Consider the following 21,875-nt stretch of genomic DNA (forward strand, 5'->3'; position numbering starts at 1 on the left):
GCCAGCTCTCGGGCATGACTTGCCCCATGTGATGTATTATGACTTATGTAAATTGTTGGTTTTGGCTTTCAGGGTAGTCGAAACAAATTTGGAAGAAGAGTTCTCAGTTTGAAGATTGAAATTTGAAAGGTTTGACCAAGATTTGACTTGTTTGTATATGATCTCGGATTGGATTTTTTATGATTTGGTTAGCTCTGTTAGGTGATTTGGGACTTAGGAGCGTGATCAGAATGCATTTTGGAAGTCCGTGGAAGGTTTAGGCTTGAATTGGCGAACTTGAAACTTTGGCGTTTTCCGGTTGATAGGTGAGATTTTGATATAGGGGTCGGAAAGGAATTTCGGAAGTTGCAGTAGCTCCAATGTGTCATTTGTGACGTGTGTGCAAAATTTCAGGTCATTCGGACGTGGTTTGGTTGGGTTTTTGATCAAAAGCGTGATTTGGAAGTTCTTGAAATTCTTAAGCTTGATTTCGATGTGATTTTGGTGTTTTGATGTTTTTTTTGGCGTTCCAAAGGTTGGAACAAGTTTGAATGAGGTTATGGGATATGTTGTCATGTTTGGTTGAGGTCCCGAGGGCCTCGGGTGAGTTTCGGGTGGTCAATCGGACCATTTCATATTGTTTGGAATTGCAGAAAATTGTTGATCTGTGTTGCAGAGAAATGGCCTTCGCGTTCGTGGGTAGGCCGTCGCGTTCGCAAAGGGTTTGCTGGTGAAGATAGGAATTTTAGCCTTCACATTCGCAAGGTAGGATCTGCGTTCGTGAAGGGCTGTGTTATTGGTCATCGCGTTCGCGTGAAGTGGACCGCATTCGCGTTAGAGGAATTGGGCAACTGAGCTTCAAGGTGTCTACTCATCGCATTCACAAGAGAGGTTACGCGATCGCAAAGGGTTTGTGTTAAGAAGAAACACGTTCGCGAATGGAAACACGCGATCGTGAAGAAGGATTTTTGGTCAAAGCTGGATTGTGCTTCGCGAACGCGAGGTTTTGACCGCGTTCGCGAAGAAGATTTTTGATGCATGCGCAGAATGTTTAAATAGCTATTGTCCAAGATTTTGGGGCTAACTTTCACCATTTTGGGGCGATTTTGGATCTTTTTAGAGGATTTGAAGAGGGATTCAAGAGATAACACCTGGAGGTAAGATTTTTGAACTCAATACTCGATTCTTGTGTGAATTCTACCTAATTAATCATGGAAATTAAGCCTAAAATTGAGGAATTAGGGCTTGAATTTGGAGAGTATAAATTGGGGATTTGAAAGGGCAATTGAGGTCCGATTTTGAGGTTCTTGGTATGTATAAACTCGTGAGAGGGTAAGGAACCTATTGATGTAAAATTTATCAGACTCCGAGATGTGGGCTCGGGGGTCAGGTTTTAGAAATTTCGGGATTTTTTATGTAAATTGGATATTTTCGAGTGGGCTTTGTTCCCTTAGCATATATTAATGGTTATGTACTGATTATGGCTAGATATGGAGTATCTGGAGGTCGACTCGTGAGGGAAAAGGCATCGCGGGCTAGAGTTTGGATCGGATCGAGGTAAGTAATGATTGTAAATACTGTCATGAGGGTTCGAAACCCCGGATTTCACATCGTTTGTGCTATTTTGAGGTGACGAACATGCTAGATGACGAGCGTGGAGTCGTGCACCGTTGGGGATTTTGATTTGGTCCGTCCCGTACGACTGTCAAGTCGCATATTAGATTTGAAATCTTATGATATTCCATATTTTAGAGATTGATATTATGTTTTGCGCTGTATGCCATGTTTAGGGCCTTGTGCCGACCTGTTGAGACCCTTAGGGATATTTTCACTACTTTTCCTCACTCTATTTGTTTTGAAAGCATATCCTCAATCATGTTTTACATGTTATCATTTAAATATGGTTTTGTCACTTTACTTCTTAAAATGCGGAAAATGTTTGGGCTGAGTTCCCTGATTTACTAATGGTCCGAGCAATTGTGAGGTTGATGACTAAGATAGACCGAGGGTCTGATTGTGATGTTGATGACTGAGAAAGACCGAGAGTCTGATTGTGAGGTTATTGACTGAGGGAGATCGAGGGCCTTATTGTGAGGATTATATATTTATGGATCGGGCTGCATGCCGCAATAATACACACACACACACACACACACACACACACACACACACACACACACATATATATATATATATATATATATATATATATATGGATCGGGCTGCAAGCCGCAGCGATATAGTGCTTGGGCTATAGGAGCCCCTCCGGAGTCTGCACACCCAATGAGCACCGTCGATGAGATATAGGGATCGGGCTGCACACCACAACGATATATGGATCGGGTTGTGCGCCGCAACGGTTACTATCTAGTACCTATTGAGTGTGAGTGCTGAGTGTGAGTGCTGACCGATAAGAGTGAGTCATGAGTGACTGAGAGGCTTGTCCTAGGGGCTATAGATATACATGCACATGAGTGATGCTTTGCCTGATGGGCCTGTTTATGAACTTACTGTTTTTCACTCCTCCTTAAAGTGAGTTTTTAACGAATACTTTGATTTAATTACTGCTTTCACTCATCTTTAGATCGAGCCTCTATTGAAAATGTTGAGGAAATGCTTTAAACAACTTTCATTCAAACTGAAGTTTTTAAGTTATGAAATGGGTATAAATTTCTGTTTTGCCGAGGGGCTGTATATGAACCATGTTTTGCCCGAGGGGCCGATTAAGATTTTCATCACTTCCACTATAAATATATATATTTCATTAAATCTATATTGAAAAGGGTTAGAAAGATAAATTTTAAAGGATTTTTATGAAGTTGGGAGTTTAACGAAATGATTTGAATGGTATCCTGATTTGGGAACATGTTGTATTCACTATGGTGCTATGATGTGCTTGACGTGTTTTCTTACTACTCAGTCTTTATTTACTCTTATTACTTACTGGGTTGGAGTACTCACCTTACTCCCTCCATCTCGTGTGCAGATTCAGATATTTCGGAACCCGGTAGCGGGTGTTGATTGATCAGAGGCGAAGTCGTCGGAGTTAGCAAGGTGGCTACATGACGTTCGCAACACTACTTTCCTTTCCTTCATTTTTCATTACTGTATTTAGTATATTTTTAGAGTGTGGTTGTTTTCGGACTTTGGTAGATGCTCATGACTAGTGACACCTCGATGTCGGGCTTGTGTAATTAGTCTGCACTTTTCTTCAAAAATTTCATTATGAAAATTATTGTTTATAAATGGTATAAAAAAAACTTTTATTAGAAAATGGTTGATTCGGGAGTTGTGTCGACTGGCCTAGTTTCATGATCGGCGCCATCACTAGCGGGTCAATTTTGGTTCGTGACAAGTTGGTATCAGAGCCTAGGTTACATAGGTCTCACGAGTCATGAGCAGGTTTAGTAGAGTCTCGTGGATCGGTACGGAGACATCTGTACTTATCCTCGGGAGGCTGCAGAACCTTTAGGAAAAAACTTCACATTCTTGAATTCTTATCGTGCATCCTTGATTCAGCTTGAAAAGTAACTCTTTGAATTCCTTCCACGCGTTCGTATGCGCGCATGAGCGCTCAGTATCAGATGTGCATCGATGTCTTGTGATTCCCTGACCGAGGGGCGAGATGTGATCTCTGTGTGTTGATGTTGGGATAGTTCGGAGGACTCGAGGCCGGATTTTTTCCTATAGCTCAAGCACCGAGGTGCTGATTATGTAAGCAAGTGTTTTTAAACTTATACGTTTGGTAGTGCCCTATTGGTAGAAGTGATGGATGAATGACTATGTAATGTGTATGTTATGGCTACGAGATGTATTCATATGATTTGGATGCGACAAGAAGGGTCTGCGGGAGGATAGAAGAACTATTAGGTGCTTGATTTCCATCTTGATTTGAGGATAGCCCCGAGTTATGGGAGAGTGAAGAATCTTTTCAGATGTCCTAGTTAGGAGTGAAGTAAATTTCATATTACAGTATGAGTTCAGACTTAGGAAGATTAAGTGACTGCGTAATGTCTATGTCGGTGAAAGGGTATAAAGAGATGTTAGCTAAGGCGAAGCGGGTGGGTTAACTCCTGTGGTTATTCTGATGTTTGTGTAATCCCTTATGTCATTTATTGGAAGGTCTCCGTTACCAGGGAAATATATGTTTTACAATTTGAATTTGGGTTGCTCAAGAGAGTGGGCTTGACTACTACGAGAGTGAATGCGAGATTTGCAGAAGATATAAAGTGCCAGATAGTCTGTGTTCCACGAGCTTATAAAGGATTGAGTTTAATCTCACTATGGTATTATGGCAGCAATAAAGTATATGCGTTATGAGTTATTGTGCATGTTTTTGTGTATGGCTTCGAGCCAAGTGGGGGAGTCCACTATTAATTAGTTGATTGAACGGTTATGTGCTATGTTGGTTCCAGTTTGAGGCATGCGAGTGAATCAGTTATGGCTTATGGAGATTGCCGAGGATTGCCCGAGCAAAGGAAAATTTTGACAAAGGTTATGTCGTGCTTCATAGGTGTATGAGAATCACGAAATGTCTTGAGTTGTTGTTGGTAATGGATGCTCGGTGCATAGAGCGGGAAGTTTCTTGGTTGTTCTAGGATGAGGTTGCACACTACGGTGTCAGAGTGCTATTGAGGCACAGGTGGTTCTGTTCGTTTGATCTGGCTAATTGCAGTTTGTTTATAGTGAATGACTCTCGAGAATGGTTCTAATGTGTTCAAGATTTTACATGTAACAATTGGGTATTTTCAAGTTGTATATGTGGCTAGAAATTGAGTTTTCATTGGAAGATGTCAAGAGTTGTGATATTTTCTATATTAATTATAGGATTCTATATATTAGTATCAGGAAGGTGAAAGTAATGGCTTTGGATTCGTAGGAAGTCTCTTCAGGGTAAGCATTTTGAACGTGGTGTTGTTGGGAATATCTAGAGAGTATTCAGCAGCTTATGGACCGTAGGATGGTGTGGCTTTATGCTTGGGTCTCGTTTGGTAAGTCTAGGCTGAGGAATGGTGATGTTATAGCAAGAAGGAGTATCAAGTTGAAGTAAATCAGAAGGGAACTCGGATAGATGGGATAGTTTGGTAGTAGGCCGAACCAGTATGGTAAGGATATGATTAGTTCTTGGATGCTTACGATGTAATCAGTTTCTACATGTGTTTTCATTGCAATTCTTTTGGGTTTTAGTGACCTCTGTAGCTCAGTTGAGTCAGAAGGACTCAGTCCTGACGATTTAGAGTTGTGCAAATGGATTTCAGAGAGTTCTAGATGGTTTCCACCACAGTTAGAGGGGTATATTTTTCCTATTGGCATAAAGAGCATGGGATTTATAGTGATTTTCTTCTAGTTAGGATCAACGGAAAGTTCTTGGCTAGTGGAGTACATAGTTGCTTGTGGCTCGGAAGAGATATCAAGTTCTCGTGGTTATCCTAGGATGGTACAGTTTATGCGGTATGTTGTGTAGGATTGAGATTTGCATTTGTAAGGACACAGTTCAGATTTGAAAGGAAGGTTACAAATTCTTAGATAGCATGGGCAACTTCAGGTGACTAGATAAATGAGATCACTGATTGGTGTGGCTTGATGAGGGTATAACATTTCAGAAAGGGCGATGTGTTCGAGTTATGGATGCTTTATTGGTATTGCGGCACTATCTTATCTGATCGATGGATGATATTCGAGTTTGCTTGGTGGCTTAGAAGAATTATAGGTGTACCTCTCATGAGATGATTGAGTACTAGAGGTATGATATATATGCGATCGGCGAAATTGGGATCAGATATGGTAATTTGTGTGCTTTTGTACTTGGAGGCTAGAAGTTCTCATATACATGTTAGCTCGTGGTTGTGGACGACAAAGATGTGGGTAAGTTAGTTAGATGATAGTATGTGCTATGATTCAGTTATTGTGAACCTTCGGAGGATTATTTATCTATTGTGGGTAACTAGAGTTGATGTGTGGTTCATTGGTTGACCTATATGGATGTGTGTTCGGCATCAAGACGACTTTGTTGACTTCGAGTTGCTATCGACGAGGGATGTGTTGATTCGACTGTTATTGAGCTATTAGTAATTAGGGGGATCTATGAGTTACCTTTCCGTGTTGCGAGCCGTTAGGATTTGTTGGTTATAAGCACATGTGGTGCAGCGTTATTAGGGCCTCTCAGTGGAATTCGAGCGCGAAAAGTACTGGGTATTGCTCGGTGGATGGCGTATCGGTCATGTCCTTTCGAGTTGGGTGGTGTTATGTAATTGCTTCGTGGTGGTTATGATGATCGCTTTGGCTTTAGACATCATATTGCGCGCAGTTGTCGATTTTGATCATAGTGACTTAAGGTGTTTCGTGCAGACTAGTATTTGGATGAGGTCGGGCATTGGAGCAAAGCTATGTGGAGGTATCATATTGCGGTTAGATTTGTGTGTTCTGTTTCTACAATGTGTGACAGGTTCTCAGCCTTGTGTTGTGGTGGTATTGGTGAGCCTGCGGTACATCTCTTTCATTTGAATCATTTTCATGATTTGGGTATGTTCGGATTGTTGCTTATTAGTGCGCGGGTTGCACAAGTTGTGGCTTTAGCCTGTATTGATGTGTCATGTCACCAGAGTAATTGTGTTGGATTAGATAGGATCGTTGGGGTCTTTAATGAATACAAACGGATTCGATTTCAGCATGTTGGAAGGATAATATCGAGGTTTAGCTCAGGAATTTGCTATGGTTTTTGCTAAAGGAGAAGTGGCTTCATGAATGGTTGATCTAGGAAATGGTTATGGCTTACTGCATGTTTCATTTAGCATTGGCAGTATTTGAAAGTGTTGGAATGAGACTTTAGTTGATAAGAAGATTCTCTATCGATATTCGATTGTTGTGTGTAGCTGCTGTGATTAGAAGTTATCGCTACAAGTTTTTGAGTTATGTGGTATGTCATGTAATTGCACCTGATGGTTGCAGGTATGGGTTACTACAGCTTGTTCGGTCTTACTCAGAGTATAGATGTGAGATTTTGATCTTGTGGATGATTTTGGTGGTGGAAAAGTGGTTCTAAGGTTTATGGTCTAGGAGGGATTGTGAAATTTCAGTTATATTGTGTTATCAGACCTATATGAGATAGGGTGACGTGGGATCACCCCCGGGTATATGCATGCTAAAGTTATTCAACGATTGGTTGGCTTTTGGAACAACTCTGGGTACGTTCGAGGACGAACGTATGTTTAAGTGGGGGAGGATGTAACGATCCACCGGTCGTTTTGAGCTTTTGCACTTTGCTCACCAGTTCCTGGGCATGACTTGCCCCATGTGAGGTATTATGACTTATGTAAATTGTTGGTTTTGGATTTCAAGGTAGTTGGAATGAATTTGGAAGAACAGTTCTCTGTTTAAAGCTTGAAATTTAAAAGGTTTGACTTGTTTTATATAATATCGGATCGGAATTTTATGATTTGTTTAGTTCCATTAGGTGATTGGGACTTAGGAGCGTGATCGGAATGCATTTTAGAAGTCTGTGGAAGGTTTAGGCTTGAATTGGCGAAATTGAAACTTTGGCGTTTTCCGGTTGATAGGTGAGATTTTGATATATTGGTTGAAATGGAATTATGGAAGTTGTAGTAGCTCTGTTGTGTCATTTGTGACGTGTGTCCAAAATATCAGGTCATTCGGACGTGGTTTGGTTGGGTTTTTGATCAAAAGCGTGAATTGGAAGTTCTTGAAATTCTTAGGCTTGAATCCGATGTGATTTTGGTGTTTTGATGTTGTTTTGGGCGTTCCGAAGGTTGGAACAAGTTTGAATGAGGTTATGGGATATGTTGTCATGTTTGATTGAGGTCCCGAGGGCCTTGGGTGAGCTTCGGGTGGTCAATCAGACCATTTCATATTGTTTGGAATTGCAGAAAATTGCTGATCTGTGTTGCAGAGAAATGGCCTTCGCGTTTGTGGGTAGGCCGTCGCGTTTGCGAAGGGTTAGCTGGTGAAGACTGGAATTTTAGTCTTCGCGTTCGCAAGGCAGGCTCCGCGTTCACGAAGGGCTGTGTGATTGGTCATCGCGTTCGCATGAAGTGGACTGTGTTCGCGTAAGAGGAATTGGGCAGCTGAGCTTCAGGGTGTCTATTCATCGCGTTAGCAAGAGAGGTTACGCGATCACGAAGGGTTAGTCTGAGGAAGCATCGCGTTCGCGAGTGGCAAGATGCGATCGCGAAGAAGGTTTTTTGGTCAAAGCTATATTGGGCTGAACGCGAGGCTTTGACCGTGTTCGCGAAGAAGGTTTTTGATGCATGGGCAGAATGTTTAAATAGCCATTGTCCGCGATTTTGGGGCAAACTTTCACCATTTTTGGGAGATTTTGGAGCTTTTGAGAGGATTTGAAGAGGGATTCGAGAGATAACACCTGGAGGCATGATTTTTGAACTTAATACTCGATTTTTGTGTGAATTATACCTAATTATTCATGGAAATTAAGCCTAAAATTGAGGAATTAGGGCTTGAATTTGGAGAGTGAAAATTGGGGATTTGAAGGAGCAATTGAGGTTTGATTTTGAGGTTCTTGGTATGTATAGACTCGTGAGAGGGTAAGAAACCTATTGATGTAAAATTTATCAGAATCCGAGACGTGGGCCCGAGGGCCGGGTTAGAGAAATTTCAGGATTTATTATGTAAATTGGATATTTTCGAGTGGGCTTTGATCCCTTAGCATATTTTAATGGTTATGTACTGATTATGGCTAGATTTGGAGCATTTGGAGGTCGATTCGTGAGGGCAAAGGCATCACGGGCTAGAGTTTGGACCGGATTGAGGTAAGTAATGATTGTAAATACTGTCCTGAGGGCTTAAAATCCTGGATTTCAAATCGTTGTGCTATTTTGAGATGACGTAAACGCTAGATGATGAGCGTGGAGTCATGCACCGTTGGGGATTGTGACTTGGTCCGTCGGTACGACTGTCAAGTCACGTATTTGATTTGAAATCTTATGATATTCCATATTTTAGAGATTGATATTATATTTTGGGTTGTATGCCATGTTTGGGGTGTTGTGCCGACCTGTTGAGACCCTTAGGGGCATTTTCACTAATTTTCCTCACTCTATTTGTTTTGAAAGCATTTCCTCAGACATGTTTTACCTATTATCGTTTAAATCTGGTTTTATCACTTTACTTCTTAAAATGCGGAAACTGTTTGGGCTGAGTTCCCTGATTTACTAATGGTCCGATCAACTGTGAGGTTGATGACTGAGATAGACCGAGGGTCTGATTGTGAGGTTGATGACTGAGATAGACCAAGAGTCTGATTGTGAGGTTAATGACTGAAGGAGACCGAGGGCCTGGTTGTGAGGATTATATATTTATGGATCGGGCTGCACGCCACAGCAATATATATATATATATATATATATATATCTATATATATATGTGGCTCCGACTGCACGCCACAGTGATACAACGCTTGGGCTGTAGGAGCTCTTTCGGAGTCTGCACACCCCCAGTGAGCGTCGTCGACGAGATATATGGATCGAACTGCACGCCGCAGCGATATATGGATCGGGCTGTGCACCGCAGCGGTTACTATATGGTACCTATTGAGTGTGAGTGCTGAGTGTGAGCGTTGACCTGTAAGAGTGAGTCATGAGTGACTGAGAGGCTTGCCCGAGGGACTATAGATATACATGTACATGAGTGATACTTTGCCTGAGGGGCCTTTTTATGAACTTACTGTTTTTCACTCCTCCTTAAAGTGAGTTTTTATCGAATATGTTGATTTAATTACTGCTTTCACTCATCTTTAGATCGAGCCTCTATTGAAAATGTTGAGGAAACGCTTTAAACAACTTTCATTCAAACTGAAGTTTTTAAGTTATGAAATGGGTATAAATTTCTATTTTGCCGAGAGGCTGTATACGAACCATGTTTTGCCCGAGGAGCTAATTATGATTTTCATCACTTCCACTATAAATATATATATATTTCATTAAACCTATATTGAAAATGGTTAAAAAGATAAATTTTAAAGGATTTTTATGAAGTTGGGAGTTTAACGAAATGATTTGAATGGTATCCTAATTTTGGAACATGTTGTATTCACTGTGATGCTTTGACGTGGTTGACGTATTTTCTTACTGCTCAGTCTTTATTTACTCTTATTACTTACTGGGTTGGAGTACTCACCTTACTCCCTACACCTCGTGTGCAGATTCAGGTATTTCGGAACCCGGTAGCAGGTGTTGATTGCTCAGAGGAGGAGGAGGAGGAGTTAGCAAGGTGGCTGCACGACATTCGTAGCACTACTTTCCTTCCCCTCATTTTTCATTACTGTATTTATTATATTTTTAGACTCTGATTGTATTTGAACCTTTGTAGATGCTCATGACTAGTGACATCCCGATGTCGGGCTTGTGTAACTATTCCGCACTTTTCTTCAAAAATTTAATTATGAAAATTATTGTTTATAAATGGTATAAAAATAACTTTTATTAGAAAATGGTTGATTCGGGAGTTGTGTCGGCTGGCCTAGTTTCACGATAGGCGCCATCACGACCGGGTCGGTTTTGGTCGTGACATTAATTGAATAATGGTTTGATTTGGGAATTGTGTCGGCTGGCCTAATTTCACGATAGGCACCATCACGACCGGGTCGGTTTTAGGGTCGTGACAGGGCAACAATAATGCAAGGAAAAAATCTTGTATAAAATTCTGACCATAACCATAATGATATAACTTTCTCTATAAAAGAGGTATTCACCATATGGATGTTGATGAATATGTGGTAGTACCAAATTAATTGAGAGCTCTGGAAGAGCCAAATATTACTATTTTGGAGGAATAAAATTGATTATCAATAAGACATTGTGTTGTAGTAAGTCTCAAAGAAGCTTAATTGAGTTTTTAAAATATTCGCGAAAGCGGTTGGTTATATAGAGATTATAAATAAAAGAAAGATCCAATATCTTCTATTACTACAACTTGTAGCGGGGTAATATGTATGTGAAAAGTTACCCGCTTTATTCTCCCGTTTGTACTACACAAATAAAATAATGTCACAATAAAGTAAAAGTTTATTGATATAAATATCCATATCATAATAAACTTGGAGTTTATTGATAATTGCATACGTCATGGTGTAAACCTGAAATTTATCAATATTGTAATTTATTCAGTTGACATAATTGGTTTAGCCACATCAATTTAAGTATGATGTGCAAAAATAAAAGAGAATTCACATAGGTAAATATTAAAGAACTAGAAAGTACTTTACGAATTCTCTTATGTTGCTTGTTCTTATTTTTTAATAAACCAACTAAAAATTTGGGATTGAATCCCGTGACTGCTGAAAATTTCAAAGGTGAATCTGAGCCCACTCACCTGCCATGTATACCACATAAGATGCATCTATGAGATGGTTGTATGTGCAATTATTATTAACCCGCATCCTGGCGTTTGCGAGGTAACTTCCTCAATAATTTAATTTAGAGAATAATTTCCACATTTTCTATTCAAAAAAGTTCATCTTGATAATTTGGTTTACATCATAACTGGTTTGGCAAGATGATTTATTGAGTGCCTCCACTTAATACTTAAATTATTGCTTATGATAACAAAGTTATCTATATCAGTTTGATATACGTTATTTACGAAAGTATATTACATTCTCCCCTCACAAGTGGTTCAGGGTCAGGAACCAAATAATCTCATCTTATTATTATTGATGTGCAGTGTATATTTTGATTAGCACCATAACGTACAAAGGTGGGTTTCCAAAATTGAGAAAGAAAGTTAGTTTTTCTAACATGAGAGGGAGATAAGAGAAATAATTGAGAAAATGTTACGTGGAATATTATCATTTGTACATCTAGATCCTCGAATAGATAATATAAACTTGAAGTTCATAAAAAGATAATTCATTTGCAATATATTGCAAAGCATGCCAGACGTATTTGCCGACCCAAAGAAAGTAATTATATTCTCATTGCAAATGCTCCTATTAAATCCTAGATGGACAAAGTCTATGGTACTCTTAAAGCATATAGACAAATCAGTTTTAAATAAACTTCTTGATAAAGAAGATGAGCAAATGATCATAATAAAGGAGGCAAATAAAAAAAAAGGAGGCCAATTTCTTTATGAAAAAAAATTGAAACCGATATAAAATGTTCGTCAGCTACATCTATGGTAGCGCTAAGTATAGATAAGGATCTTAAGTTTGTCAAATACAGACAGAAAAATTATTGGCCAATTGGAAGAGACACAATTCGAATAGAATTGGTTTCATATGAAAGACATGTAGTTTTAGACATATAGTTCAAACACTCAAAAGTATAAAGTCAAGGGTGTGTGCAATCACTTTTATGTATCTTATATGTCTGGCATGACATGAAAACTTGATGCAAATCTAAAGTCTATTTATATGGCTTATATGACTTAACTTATATGACAATCCCTGAAGGATATTGCTTAAAGCATATAGTATTCTTGGTCATGAAATATGACATCCTAAGTGCAATTTGTGCATATTTGTATCTTGCTATAAGTATAAGCATGATAATGTGATAGCGAAGATTTTCAAAGTGCAACATATTCATTGGAGTTAATATGGCTGATTTATTCACCAAATCTTTGTCGACGTCAACCTTCAAGAAGCTAGTGCACAAGATTGGGATGCGAAGGCTCAAAGATGTGAATTGATGCTATCATCAAGGGGAGTTAATGTACGTTGTACTCTTTTTCCCTTTCAAATTTTTGTCCCACCGGGTTTTTCTTGTAAGGTTTTTAATGAGGCAACCAAAAAGCGTATTATTAGATATGTGTACTCTTTTTCCTTCTCTAGAATTTTTTTCCCACTGGATTTTATTTTACTTAAGGTTTTAACAAGGCATATTATCTGTTGAATAGACATTCAAGGGGAGTGTTATAATTAAAGTTTTATTTATGGTGAATATCCATATTTTAGAGAGATTTTAGGGTTTGTTACTTGGTGGCTAAGTTACTTTTTCCCTATAAATAGAGGGTTCTATTCCATTGTAATTCATTCCAAAATCAATAAGAATTCTCTCTCCCTACTTTTCTCTGCAATATTCTTCTTCTTCTTCTTTTATTGTTCATAACAGGTTAGTATATGTTGGGTTTTTTAAAAGATGGTGCAGCAAGAAAACGTTGGAAGAATAATTTCAATTTTCTCTTTGGAAGGAGTCAGTTTATACAACCGAAAGATAAAAAAATCCATAACACACATCATTACAATCAAAAGGAAAAGCAGCTTCCCAAAGGATTAATGTAGGAATGCTCTCTTCCATCCTAATAATGAGGTAGAAATATATAATAAAGTCAATACGAAAGAGACTGTCTAACAGGAAGACTCTGCCTTAGCTTTGAAGTTTTTTTGAGAAATAAAAATAAAATAACAGCAACATCAGAAATAAAAAAATTGGTGAAAGGCGCAAAATAACAGAAATGGATAAAAAAAAAGGAACAAAGAAAGAAGAAAAAATCAGCGCCAATCACACGTACATAGGCCTTAAACACAGAGAGGAAAATTACAAAAATCATATATATCCAAAATTCTGCACCAAGAAACGCACACAACTCACGGGTACAACAAACCCAAAAATCAAAGAGAAAATGGATTTATGTAGAAAAGAAATAAAAGGTAATTTCCAGCGAGAAAGATACTAAGTAGAAAAGCAGAAACATTAGCAATAATCGAAAATGGTGACATTAGCAATATATCCGAAATTTTGTCACCAAAAACGCAACATAACTTACAGGTACAACAAACCAAAAAATCATAGAGAAATCGAGATATGTAGAAGAGAAATAAAAGGTAATTTCCAAAGAGACGAAGATACTAAGTAGAAAAGCAGAAACATTAGCAATAATCGAGCAAAACAATTACAGATCAAACTCAAATTTCAATTTCAAAAAGAGATTATTACCTGGATTCTATTTGCTTCATTGTTCCACTCTAATGGTTTAAACCATTTGATTCCAAGATATTTACAATCATCCAAGCAACAAAAAGATTGTCCATTTGATTCACCTTATTACACATTTAAGATGAAAAGCATAAAAAATGAATAGTTGTAACTTTTCTAGTTCATCAGTAAGTTTATTTTAAAGATGTAACTAAATCAATGTAATCATATCCAAGTAAGATAGAAAATCAAGTTATTAATTAATTTCCATTACAACATCATTTAAAGGAGCCTGAAGTTTCTGCAAAGAACCAATACAAATTCCAAAAAAATAATGCTTAACAATCCATGTACTATCTGATTTATAAATGTGATAATACAAGGAAAGAAAGCAAGAAGTTGGCAGTAGTTAAAGTGAAAGTTAAAGATATGATAAAAAGAGAATTTAGCATCCAACATATATGATATTCCTGTGATAATTACATGCTAAGCAAAAAGCATGTGAATGATGTTTTCTCACTTCCATTATTTGGCATGTACATATCTTCTGAGATATCAGTTTTGGTGTTCTCAATTAGGTGCTTGTATATGATGGAAATTGGGGCTATCCGATTTCGTTCTTTGATGGAAAATGTGATACAACGTCGGGAGGCCAGGACGCCGAGCTCGGGGTCGAAGCTCCTTTCCAGTATCGAGGTCGAGGTCGATATCATTTTCCGAGGTCGGAAGAAGGCCTACTTTGAGATAATATCGTTATGATTTAGTAATAGAAAGAGCGAGATACTCGCAACGGCCCAAAGATCACGTCGTAAATTTCGGAACGGATTGGTCCTTGGCGGTTAAACAACTGTCCAACATAATTTCCTACTGTAATTAGAAGTGTACCTTATTTAGGACTCCCCTATTATATAAAGGGGAACCCATTCATTTGTAATGTACTGTTCATTGACAAGAGAATATATATTCATCATTTTCTTGCTTACTGTTCATCAGAGTTGCCTTATAATTTGCTATTCTTACTAACCCACCTCGAGACTGTCAAAGGTCGAGGTCGAGATTTAGCTTGTACACTGGTTAGGCTTATTTCATTCTCTAATCTATCTATTTAATTCCTTGTTTATCAATTGGTATTGGATTAAATCACATATCCTTAAAACCACAATATAAATTTAATTGTTAATCGGATTCAAGGATAACTAGTTTGGCGCCCACCGTGGGGCTAAGGATAATAGTGATTGTTCCAATGCTAATTCTGATAACACACATCATTTTCACACTGGTTCTTGTCAAGAATTTTTTTTCTCAGGTTAAAACATGTCAAACTCACAAAACGCACTCGTACATGGTGATGATGGTCTTGGATTTCATGGGGAAAATGACAACGTAATTGCTCTAGGAGCTGGGGTGCCACTGGCTAATCTCGGGGGAGTGTCAGTCGTCGATCCAGCTGATATCAATTCACACATTATTTTGAATGCAGATTTAGGAGCGGATCCTGAAGGGAGTGTGCGCAGGGAAGGCCGATCCGGTGGCCAAGGAACACATGGCATAGGAGACGGGGGAGTTAGTCTCCAGGTAATATTCGAGATGTTACAGGCTCAATAGGCCGCTATTTCTAAGCTTCAAAGTTAACATAGAACTCCAAGAGTGGTCGAGCCGGAAATCACTCGCCGTACCGAGCCAGTGCCGGAAAGGTCGAATGGTAACGGATCAGGGACTGATCCTACAATTATGAAAATGCTCGAGGAGCTCACCAAAATAATTGAGTCAGGAGAGAAGAAAATTAAAGATAATGATAAAAAAATGGAAACATACAACTCCCGAGTTGATCAGACACCCAGGGCACCCCTGATCTTAAAGGGTTTGGATTCGAAAAAGTTCGTGCAGAAGCCATTTCCTCAGAGTGCGGCTCTGTAGCCCATTCCTAATATACCTAAATACAACGAGACCACTGATCCTAATGAACATATCACTTCGTACACAAGCGAAATAAAAGGAAATTACTTAGAAGACGATGAGATCGAGTCCATTTTGTTGAAAATATTTGGGGAAACTCTATTAAAGGAAGCAATGATTTGGTATCACAACTTGCCATTGAATTCCATCGACTTATTTTCCATGTTAGAAGATTCTTTTGTGAAGGCACATGCCAGTGCCATAAAGGTCGCAACAAGAAAATCGGACATTTTCACGATAAGACAACGGGATAACGAAATGTTGAGGGAGTTTGTATCACAGTTTCAAATGGAATGCATGGAGTTGCCACCGGTCACAGATAATTGGGCCGTTCAAGCTTTCACCCAGGGTTTGAACGAGCGGAGTTCGATAGCATCACGACAGTTGAAGAAAAATTTGGTCGAGTATCCAGCTGTAACTAAGGCAGATGTGCACAATCGGTATCAATCAAAGATCAGGGTCAAGGATGACCAATTAGAGCCCCTTCCGGTTTAGTACATCCAAACAAGTTGGCAGTTACAACCCTGAGGGACATCGACGGGGAATCAAGGTCGAACAGGGAAAAATATCAACCATATACCGTAGATCGAAGGAATAATAGCTCGGGATGCAATCCCTCCCGGAATAATCGAAGAAATGATGGAAAAAACGATCAAGGACAAAATTCTTGGGGACTTATGAGCAAAAGTGGTTTTAATAAGTATAACGATCCTGCAGAGGCACCTCGGTTATCATAATATAACTTTAGCGTCGATACATCAGGCATTATCTCAACAATTAGAAGGATCAAAGATACTAGGTGGCCCAGACCCATACAAACCAATCCTTCCCAAAGAAACCCAAATTTGATGTGCAAGTATCATGGCACGCATGGTCACACAACCGAGGATTGTAGGATATTAAGGGAGGAGGTGGCCCGTCTATTCAACGAGGGCCATCTTCGAGAGTTCCTTAGCGATCGAGCCAAGAACCATTTCAGAGACAGAGACGCCAATAGGAAAAATGAATAGGAGGAACCACAATATGTCATTCATATGATCGTCGGCGGGGTCGATATTCCACAAGGGGTAATATTCAAACGCACTAAGGTATCGATTATTAGGTAAAAACGAACCCGATATTATGTGCCAAAGGGCTCCTTATCATTCAACGATGAAGAAGCATAAGGAATTTCTTAACCACAAAATGATGCTCTGGTAATTTCTATCTTATTAAATGAAGTTCAAGTTAAGCGTGTTTTAGTGGATCCAGGTAGTTCAGCTAATATCATCCGATCGAGGGTCATGGAGCAACTCGGCCTACAAGATCAAATTGTGCCCACAGCTTGAGTCTTAAACGGTTTCAACATGGCTAGTGAAACAATTAAATGGGAGATTACTCTACTGGTGAACGTGGCTGGAACCATTTAAGATATTAAGTTCCACGTGATCGAGGGTGACATGAGATATAATGCCCTACTCGGAAGGCCCTAGATTCACAATATGAGGGCAGTCCCTTTGACCCTCCACCAAATGATGAAGTTCCCAACATCGGATGGTGTAAAAATAGTGTACGGGGAGCAACATGCTGGAAAGGAAATGTTTGCGGTCGACGAAGTAGTACTAGTATCAACAAAAAGGTCAGGCATCAACGGTAAACAGGTAATCAAATAGCAATCACAGCCACCAGCCTCGATCAAATCGAGAAAGTAGGAGATAGAAGAAGAGGAGGAGGATTTTCTAACCCCTCGAACCTTTATTGTTCCTGAAGACTCTGACGCCACCAAATCAATGGTTGAAGAGCTAGAACAGATTATACTAATCGAGCACCTGCCCGAGCGAAAGGTATACATGGGAACGGGGTTAACTCTCGAACTCAGGAAAAAGCTTATTCAATTTCTTATCGATAACATGGATTACTTTGCTTGGTCACATTTAGACATGACATGGATCCCACCGAAGATAACAACGCATCGGCTAAGCCTTGACCCCAGGTTTAAACCAGTGAAACAAAAGAGAAAGCCCAAGTCTGAGGTAAAGCATGCATTCATAAAGGACGAGGTAAGTAAACTTTTCAAAATAGGGTCCATTCGGGAGGTAAAATACCCCAAATGGTTAGCCAGTGTAGTCGTAGTCCCTAAAAAAGGGAATAAACTTAGAATGTGTGTAGATTACAAGGATTTGAACAAGTCATGACCTAAAGACTCTTTTCCACTACCTAACATTGATAGAATGATCGATGCCATGGCTGGCCACGAGATCCTTACTTTTGTCGATGCCTATTTCGGATACAATCAAATTCAGATGAACCCAAAAACTAGGAGAAGACCTCATTTATCACCAAGTATGGAACATATTGTTACAATGTAATGCCCTTCGGGTTAAAAGATGCAGGAGCTAATTACCAATGCCTACTAAATAAGATGTTCGAAGAATAAATAGGTAAGTCAATGGAAGTTTATATTGATGACATGCTAGTTAAGTCTCTGCGCACAGAGGACCATTTGGCTCAATTGCAGGGAACATTCGAGATTTTGAGGAAATATAACATGAAACTCAACCCCGAGAAATGTGCTTTCGGGGTTGGCTGGGAAAAGTTCCTAGGCTTCATGGTGTCAAATCGAGGGATCGAGATCAACCGGATAAAATCAAGGCCATCGAAGACATCAGAATTATGGATAGTGTAAAAGCAGTGTAGAGGCTAACTGGGCGGATATATGCTTTAGGCCAATTTATCTCGAGGTCATCAGATTGAAACCACAAATTTTTCTCTTTACTTAAGAAGAAGAATGACTTCAACTGGACCCCGGAGTGTCAACAAGCATTAGCGGAATTAAAGTGATACCTATCGAGCCCACCATTGCTTCACACTCCGAAGGCAAATGAGAAACTTTACTTATACTTGGTGGTATCGAAAATCGCGGTAAGTGGTGTCCTAGTTCGAGAAGATCAAGGTACGCAATTTCCCGTTTACTATGTAAGTTGAACCTTAGGGGAAGTAGAAACTAGATATCCACACTTAGAGAAATTAACACTTGCACTGATAAGCGCTTCTAGAAAGTTAAAACCATACTTTCAATGTCACCCCATATGTATGTTAACCACTTACCCACTTCGTAATATTTTGTACAAGCCCAAACTTTTAGGTCGATTAGCCAAATGGGCCGTCGAGCTCAATGGGTACAATATCGAGTATCAAACGGCCATCAAGTCTCAAATTTTAGCGGACTTCGTGGCCGATTTCACGCCGACCCTCGTACCCGAAGTTGAAAAGAAACTCTTGTTCAAATCGGGCACATCATTGGGGGTATGGACCCTTTTCACAGACGGTGCTTCTAATGTGAAGGGGTCCGGGCTAAGCATCGTTTTGAAGCCACCCACAGGTAGCACTATTAGGCAATCTATTAAAACTTCTAGGTTGACTAACAATGAGGCCGAGTACAAGGCCATGATTGCAGGTCTCAAGCTAGCTAAAAGCTTGGGGGAAAAAGTCATTGGAGCCAAGTGTGACTCTTTATTGGTGGTGAACCTAGTAAACAAAAGCTTTGAAGTTTGAGGGAATAGAATGCAAAGGTATTTGGACAAGCTACAGGTAACTTTGCACCGCTTTGAGGAATGGACTCTAGATCACGTACTTCGAGAACAATAAAGTGAGGCCGGTGTTGATACCCAATTTTTCCCATAATATTTTCAAAACTATTCCTGGGCATCAATTAGTATTTTCCATACAATTTCTGCATTTTTTAAATATTTTAATTAATTTCTCCCAACATTTTATTTTATAAAACAATCATTGATTGCATTACAAATAGTTTTATAATAATTTTTTGTGGCTTAATTTTGTCATTTGCATTTGTACAAAGTTTCAATTATTGCACAAATAGTCACATTTGTATTTTTAGGATGTAATTGCAATTACCTTGTAATTATAGCCTATGCATGCATTATTACATTGTTTTATTGGAAAATAGCCTTTTATATTTTTACAATATTAAGTAATTATTTTAAAACATTTTTAGGCATGAAAATTATTTTTTATAATTTATTTACTATTTTTTAAAATTATTTTAGCGATTAAATATGTATTTAACAAATAGCCCCTTTTCTATTTTGAGCCTAGCCTAATTAAATGCCCAAATTCAATCCCACTCCAGCCCAAAATCTACCCAGGCCCAAATCCCATCTGACCCCAACCTAATTTAGCCTACCCGACCCAATACTCTAGCCAATCTTGGCCGTTGATCATTTTGATCAACGATCCAGATTTTCCCTTACCAAAATTAAACTAACCTATACCCCCAAAACCCTAATTTCCTACCCCTTCCATGCCGTCATTTGTTCCTCCCTCTCTCAAATGCTCTCTACCTAAACCCTAATCTCCAAACGTCGCCACTCACCTACTGCCCTCATATGGTGGTTCTTCACCACCTCAGGCCTCTAATGGCCTTCTGCCTGCTATGGTGTCTCTATTTCCTGGATCCTTGAAGAGATCCTCAAGGGACCTAGGCGGTCTGTTTACACCTTGGATTTTCTTGCTGGTTTCAGGTTATTTAGCTTGACCTTGAGTAAGATCTTTCTCATTTTTCGTCCTGGATCCATGGTTTCCTAAGTCTGTGCATGTCTCTGTTGCCATTCCAAAAACCTTAATTTTTACTCTTTGATCCTCTCAGATTTGTCCAGATCTGAGATGAATCGAACCCATTTCACATATTTTCACGAAAGTCTTATGGTTTTTAATCGATTCTCCGTTTTTCCTAAAAAAACTAGGGTTTGCTGAATTCACCTTTTCAAATACTTTCTGATTTTCAAGTGTTTAATCGTGGTTCTTAAGTGTTACTGACTGATTCGTGTTAATATTGTTTGAACCTTAGTCGATTTATGCTAAAGCCCTAATTTCTTATATTTTTGCTCCGATTTTGAGTCTTTTCGTGTTACCTGTTTCCTTATTTATTTTTGTGCTTTGACTTTCATGATTTTTCTTAGTCTAATTCAGTATCATGTGAGTTTTACCCTAGTTCATCCCTACTAGGGTTTATGAGTCGATCTCTTAACTAATTTATGTGTGTTTATGAAGTTTTGTTCAGCCTACTCATCTATTTGTGGAAAACTAGTATTTTTCCCTCTCTTTAAATTAGTATTATTTTGAATTTTAATTTACTAATTTGCTTGGTTAAAAATTATGTGCTGATTCGTGATTCATTCTATGACTTTAATTATTCTTATTACCTTATTTCCTGTAATGTTACTGATTCCTCGCGATTATTTCTTTAATTAAAACCCACGCTTGTTTGCCTTTTTTACTTAGGTTTGATTTGATTTTCTTTCCTTAAGTGATTCCTTTCCTTTAACCGTTGAGTAGTTGTCCTTAATTAAAGGGAGACTACGCTAATTTTGTGTGTGATTGATTTTGTAATTTCCCTAATTGCTGAGATTTGATTTCTTTTACCTTATTCTGCCCCACTCTTAAACTGCTATATATACTCTCCTCTACTCTCAGTTCAAGACACGAACATTGGTTCAGAAAATACTCTCACACTCTTAAAAGCTCTCTATTCTTCTCTGTTACTCGCAATCCTCGCTGACTTAGCCCGCTGTAAGACAAGGCTAGCTATTTGCACCATATCAGCTCTATACTCTATATTCTCTCTCCTTAACTGGTACGTCCTAATTCAATTCAAATTCCAAAACTATGTGTTTCTTTGTTGTTTCAGTCCATTAGTTATGACTACCAATCCTGTTTATTGTTTACTATCATGTTGCTCAATGTGTAACCAGCATGCCTAGATCACACTGCCTAACTACTGTCTTACCTAGCATGTTGGAGTTTATTCTGTTAGAATCTATGACGAGTTTATTCACCCACAATGATCTGCTTACTATTTTGTTTAGCATGCCCAATCTTGTCTTATGATAATTGCATGCATCTTGTTTGCTCATTAGCATGTTCAAACTATATTGCTTGTTTGCTGTCTCACCCAATATGTCTAAACTCTGCTTGTTCTACATGTGATTACTATCTCTAAACTATGAATGTTTATGTAGTGCTTGCTTAGTCTGTTCATTTAAGTCTTGC

This window comes from Nicotiana sylvestris, chromosome 2 (assembly GCF_000393655.2).
Source record: "Nicotiana sylvestris chromosome 2, ASM39365v2, whole genome shotgun sequence".
NCBI lineage: Eukaryota > Viridiplantae > Streptophyta > Magnoliopsida > Solanales > Solanaceae > Nicotiana > Nicotiana sylvestris.